Consider the following 6,481-nt stretch of genomic DNA (forward strand, 5'->3'; position numbering starts at 1 on the left):
TCAGGGCTACCCTGGGATCCCAACACCTGTTATAGTCACCGGCAGGCAAATAAAGACTTTTGATCAGCTTAAATACATGTCTGAGCAGTCTTCTCTAGTGAACACCTCACAACATTTGTGAGTTGCTATGTGGGTGCTGGAAATTGAATTTAGGTCCTCTACAAGAGCAGCAAGTGCTCTTAACTACTGAGACATCTCTCCAGCCTCAACACATAAATTAAAAAAGAAAAAAGAAAAATTAAAGGAAATCCAAATTGGTTTCTGTTTCTACATAGTGAATTTGAAGCCAGCCTGGACTATAGAAGAATGTGGTCCTAAAAATAAGTGAATAATGAATGAAGGAAGGAAGGAAGGAAGGAATGAATGAATGAACGAACGAATGAACCAACTCTTAAGTCAGATTGTCTTTGGCTCTGCCATTTAGCAGTTGTGTGACCACTGGAAAATTACTGATTTCAGTTTCCTTATCTGTAAGACAGATATTAAAATAGCAGTTCTTAGGCAATTGTAGTGGCACACATCTTTAATCCCAGCACTTGGGAAGCAGAGCAGGCAGAGGCCAGCCTGGTCTACAGAGTGAGTTCCAGGACAGCCAGAGCTACCTAGTGAGACCCTGTCTTGAAAACCACAGCAACAGGGCTGGAGAGATGGCTCAGCTGTTAAGAGCTCTGGCTGCTCTTCAAGAGGGCAACGTCATAGTGACTCCCAACCATCTACAGTGGGATCTGATGCTCTCTTCTGTAATGCAGGCACACATGCAATTGAGCACTCATATACATAAGTAAATAGACCTTCAAAAAACAACAACAACAATAGTTACTTCCTAGAGCTGCTGTGACTATTACATGAGCTAGTGCATACCAGGGGGCTCTGCAGAACAGTGCCTGCCACCTAGGGAAGTGCCTTGCCCTGTGTAGTCATTTGTTGATTGGAAGCCGTGAGTCGCAGAATGTATTAGTCAGCTTTTCTGTTACTGTTACAAACATCTGACATAGCTCAAGCTATGAAAAAGAGAAAGGTTTGTTTTAGCTCACAGTTTTGGGGGTTTGGGTCCTTGCTTTGGACCCACTCGGGGGCACACGGTGACCGAGTTGGGCAATGACTTTCATTTCACAGCCAGGACCTGAAAGAGGACAAGGAAGAGGCTGGAGGGAGGGAGGGATGGCTCAGTGGTTAAAAGTACCGACTGAGTGCTCTTGAGTGCTTCCTTGGGTCAGGCGGTAAAGCAAGAGTCCCACAAGATTACAGTTGACTTTGCTCAGCCGTCCTAGAGAGGATTGTCTGTTGGGACAGTGGGTCTCACCTTGCCTTAGATAAACAATTTCAGATAAGAAAAGCTGCAACAACGTCATCATTCCTAAGCACCAGCCCTATAAGAGGCGGCCAAAGACATCTTTTCCCTCCACCCCCCACCCTTCCCCCCACCCCTGTTAGATCCCTCAACTTCCTGGCAGGAGAGAGGCTGCTCCTGTCTGTGTGTGCTAAGGTCAAACTTCTGTCTCTGTTTTCTGTCTCTTTACACTGCCTCAGAAATCTACACAAATGACCCGGGTGTGATTCTTAGCACCCACATGGTATCACAACCATCTGTAAGTCTGGTTCCAGGTGGTCTGAGGCCCTCTTCTGGCTTCCATGGGCACCAGGCACACATGGTGCTGCAATATAGACATATTTGCAGGCATGAAGATTCATACACATAAATGACAATAAAATCTTGGCTTGACATGGTGACTTATACCTTTAATCCCAGCACATGGGAGGCAGAAGCAAGTGGATCTCTGAGTTGGAGCCCAGCTTGATCTACACATCAAGCTCTAGGCCAGCCAAGGCTACATACATAGTGAGACCCTCTTTAATAATCGTCGTCGTCGTCATCATCATCATCATCATCATCACAAAATAATAATAATTACTAATTTAATGCAAAAAAAAGAAAGGGGTTGGGAGACTGACTGTCCTTTTAAGAGTATACCTCCAAATGACCTTAAAACTTCTATGTAGCCCATCTCTCAAGGGTTCTGTTACCCACCATTGGGCCCAGGTTAGATGTTTTTGGGCTCACTCTAAGATGATGGATAAGAGGTTCTCCCAGAAAGATTACTTACTTGAAGGACACAATGTTGCCTTTCTGGGCATGTACTCAAAACCAGTTCTGGCTAGATCAGCCCGTCTGTTCTTTTTACCAGGATACACTGGGAACTATATTTGAATAGAAACTGCCTAAATCTGATTGTAATCAGGGTTGGGGAGCCGTACACTAATGTTCAGAGATCTGGAGTATGAATAGCCTCATAAAGGTAAGAGTTCAAGGGGGTTCTGAGGTTGCTAGGTGCATTATCCGCCAAGAGATTGTGGAGGGCCCCAAAACAGCTTGACCAAACAGCAGCCATGACAGGCTTAGGGGCCTAGACACAGCTTCTGTGACAGGCTTAATGGCAGGTAACACCTAGATCCAGGAAAAGCCTTAAGCTGATGGGATCTACCCAGGGATGAGGAAGTACCTAACATCCCAAACATTCCAACCATTAGGTAAGGTGGCCAGATGTCCCTGAGTCTAGCACATACCTATTTTTTTGTTTTACAGATACCCCTAGACAATTGTCAGCCAATCAGGGTCCTGAACTCTGGAAATTCCCTCACCTCAACCTCTGCTATGATAAAAACTTTACCCCACCTGAGCTCAGGGCTCTCTGCTCTCACCGCTGTGTTGGACAGAGACCAAGCTTCGGAGCTTGAAATAAAGGCTCTTTGCTTTTACATGCAGGATTCAGTCTCTGTGGTGGTCTTTTTGGGGTCCCTGTGATCTGAGCATAACAGGATGTGTGCCTAGTATGTGCGGGTGAAGGTATTAGGCCATGCTATAACATGCATTACTACAAGGGGTCACAGAACCCAAAACAAAATGCGGGTCCTAGGGTACTAAACTGTCTTCTGTGTCTGTCTCAGTTCCACCACCTTCCAGAGCCTGAGAGCTAGAGACAAAACCTTCAACATGGGCATGTAGAGGGTGTTTAAAATCCCAACTATAGCACAAAACAACAAAATGAAAGCCTGATCTCCTAGTCAACTCTACAGTGACCATATAAGTGAGGGATTCAGTGAGACCACTTAAACCAGACCACTCTGTGGGTAGAGAGAAAAGTTTATTGGGGGAGCAAACTGTTAGGCTGCCTCTGAGAATACAGGACTGAAGCCAGACTTTCTTTGAACCACCAACTGCCAAGTAATGACACAGAGACTTCTTACTAAGTATGAAAGCTTGGTCTTAGCTTAGGCTTGTTACCAACTAGCTTTTTTTTTTTTTTTTTTTTTTTTTTTGGTTTTTCAAGATAGGGTTTCTCTGTGTAGCTTTGGGCCTTTCCTGGAACTCACTCTGTAGTCCAGGCTGGCCTCAAACTCACAGAGATCCGCCTTGCCTCTGCCTCCAAGTGCTGGGATTAAAGGTGTGCGCCACCACCACCCAGCCCCAACTAGCTCTTATAACTTAAATTAACCCATTTATACTAATCTACATTCTGCCACGTGGCTCATTACCTCTCCTCAGTATCTCATTGGTGAATCTCCACTTCTCTCATTCCTCCCCAGAGTTCCTATCTCTGTCCATCTGTCCCACCTATCCTCTCCTGCCTAGCTATTGGCCGTTCAGCTCTTTATTAAACCAATCAGAAGATGCCTTGGCAGAGAAACATCTTCACAGTCTGCAAAAAGCGATTTATCCCACAACATAGGACACCAACTTGTCCTGAATGCAAGCAGATTTTATATGGCAGTCATCAGGGTGGGATCTTTGAGCTGATAAAAGCTGTCCAGATTAATCTGGAACTACAAGTCCTTGCCCATAGGCAATTGACCCCTGGGGGCAGATAGGGGAGGTGGTGGCTTTCCGGGTAAACAGAAACCTGGCTTTCAAGATTCCTGAGGAATGCTGAGTTTAGGTTTCTGTTAACTCAGTGACACCCCTTCTGTTTACCCAGTCAGAGTCCTTCTGTTTAGGACATTGTCACCAGCACTGTCGTCTTTGGGACCCACCTTGGGTTTGGTAAATCACTCCCAGGTATTTTTATTTGTTTTTGGTTGGGCTCCACTTTTTATTTTATTTTACTTCAACTTTTTGAGGCACCATAAGACCAGGTCTCACATTGTAGCCTCAGTGGTCTAGAATTCATTACGTAGATCAGGCTGGCCTCAAATTCACAGAGATCCACCTACCTCCGGAATTAAAGGCATGTGCCATCATACTTGGCTATGTGTTTGGTTTTTGAAAGATTTACTTATTTCAATTTTGTTCTTAACTGCTGAGCCATCTTTCCAGCTTTGTGTTTGTGTCGTTTTTTGTATATGTGTGTGTATTTCATGTTTTAATAAAAATTTACTTATACCACGAATTGATAGGAATTCCAACCATGCCCCATGGTCATGCATGCCCGGCAGGACACTTAGTCATCCACCTAGTCATAGGTCCTGCGTAACCCATGCCCCATGGCTGCGTGGTCACGTAATTTTGAGGGTGTGACTACGTGATCTATGCACATGCGTGGAATAGTCACGTGGTCCTGTGTGCGCAGGTGTGACCTGGCCTTTAAAAGACACCCCCCCCCGCCCCCTCCCCGCGCCCCCCCCCCCACGTCCCATCCCGTCCCGTCCCGTCCTGTCCCCCCCACTTCTCACAGGTGTCCTTTCACAGACCTGATGATCACATCTATCCCTTTCTCCTTGTCTTGATAAAACTCTTGTTAGTGGATTCTGTAGTATTTCGGGACTTTTCCTTGGGTGTAGCAGTAACGCCCTTGCTACCACCACTGGTTCACCATGTCCAAGCCAGGGGCTGAGGATCAAAGAACAGAGACAAGAACAGCGGGTCTCAGCAGAATGCCATGCCGAATGCCCTTCATTGAAGGAGGGAGGAGGCCTTAAATACAGGCTTACAGCACAGTGGGAGAACCCCGGAGGGCAGAGGTTCTCTACAGATGTTTACATTCTAGCATCCTAGCTGTTTACACCAAATGCAGGATACACAAACAAGGAACCTCAGGTAAGCATTCATGAGGAAGGAAATCAGCAGGGAATTAGCATATGGAGAACATCTGGTCAAGGTCAGCAAGCAGGGCAACAGCTACTCAAGAAATGGGGGGGTTGCCCAGGGCCCAATACTTGGAGGGTAAGAGCGAGCGCCACTAAAACAAAAACAAAAACATCGTTTTGTATCATTTTTGTATATGTGAGTGTATTTCACATGTTTTAATAAAAATTTAGTTGTATCATGCATGATTTTGCCATGTTTTAAACTTAATGTATATATTTCTATGTTATTCAATATGCTAGTATGAATTAGTGTTTCTTTTGTTGTTTGTGTGTGTTTATGTGGGTACAATGAGGGCATAAGCACATATGCAAGTGTGTACACGTTGTTGTAGACGGTCGGGATTTAGTCTCAGAGGTCTTTCCATCCACCTTGTTTTTTTTTTTTGTTGTTGTTGTTATTGTTGTGCCCAGGTCGCAAGACCACCACAGAGCCAACATCAATGCAAACACACAGAGTCTTTTTAATAACAAAGCAAGCCCAGTGCTTGGTCCTTATTCCAAACACTCAACATAGTGGGTAGAGGAAGATGCCCTGAGCACTCATTTTTTTTTTTTTTTTTTTTTTGGTTTTTCGAGAGAGGGTCTCTCTGTGTAGTTTTGGTGCCTGTCCTGGAACTCACTCTGTAGACCAAGCTGGCCTCAAACTCACAGAGATCCGCCTGGCTCTGCTGGGATTAAAGGCGTGCACCACCACTGCCTGGCCCTGAGCACTCACTTTAATGGGTTTATATAGGAAAGGTTTACATGCAGAGTTACATATCTTGGGACTGGAAGAGGGGGCTAGGGGTAAGGTAGTTCTTTGAAGTTACTGGCTGAACTATAAGCATGAGGTTACTGATGGCTAACAGGATTCAGGGTATCTACAGAGACATAATTTTTTACTCCCTATGTCCTGCTTTTCCTGAACCCAGGATATATACATTCAGATTTATTGTTCCAGTCCTATTTTCCCATAAGTTCAATTTCAGGTCAGTTGAGTCCATTACTCCCCATATCCTTTTTTTTTTTTTTTGTTTGTTTGTTTGTTTGTTTTTGTTTTTCGAGACAGGGTTTCTCTGTGTAGCTTTGCACCTTTCCTGGAACTCACTTGGTAGCCCAGGCTGGCCTCGAACTCACAGAGATCCGCCTGGCTCTGCCTCCCGAGTGCTGGGATTAAAGGCGTGCGCCACCACCGCCCGGCCCCATATCCTTTTTACCAAGTCCGGGATATATAGATTTATTGTTCCAACCTTATCTTCCCATGAGTTTTACTTTTGGTCAGTTCTAAAACTGCTGGTCAGCAAGTACCTTTAGAGGAGTGGGGCAGGGGAAGGGAGGTCTCTCAAGATGGCTAGTGATTTTTCCCTTTCAGCTATCACATTTTATATATTTATTTATTTTTTTTTGTTTTTTTGTTTTT

At 44.9% G+C, this 6,481-nt stretch overlaps 1 long non-coding RNA gene across 1 annotated transcript; it reads right to left on the reverse strand.

Annotated features, from left to right (window-relative positions):
• Nucleotides 1-1,002: 1,002 nt before the first annotated feature.
• On the reverse strand, nucleotides 1,003-2,282 carry LOC131906953 (uncharacterized). The gene is made up of 3 exons (XR_009378251.1): nucleotides 2,106-2,282; nucleotides 1,572-1,655; nucleotides 1,003-1,123 (listed from the first exon to the last, which is right to left on the reverse strand). It is a non-coding gene; the product is annotated as an uncharacterized LOC131906953 (long non-coding RNA).
• Nucleotides 2,283-6,481: the final 4,199 nt, after the last annotated feature.

Source organism: Peromyscus eremicus, chromosome 3 (assembly GCF_949786415.1).
Source record: "Peromyscus eremicus chromosome 3, PerEre_H2_v1, whole genome shotgun sequence".
Classification (NCBI taxonomy): domain Eukaryota; kingdom Metazoa; phylum Chordata; class Mammalia; order Rodentia; family Cricetidae; genus Peromyscus; species Peromyscus eremicus.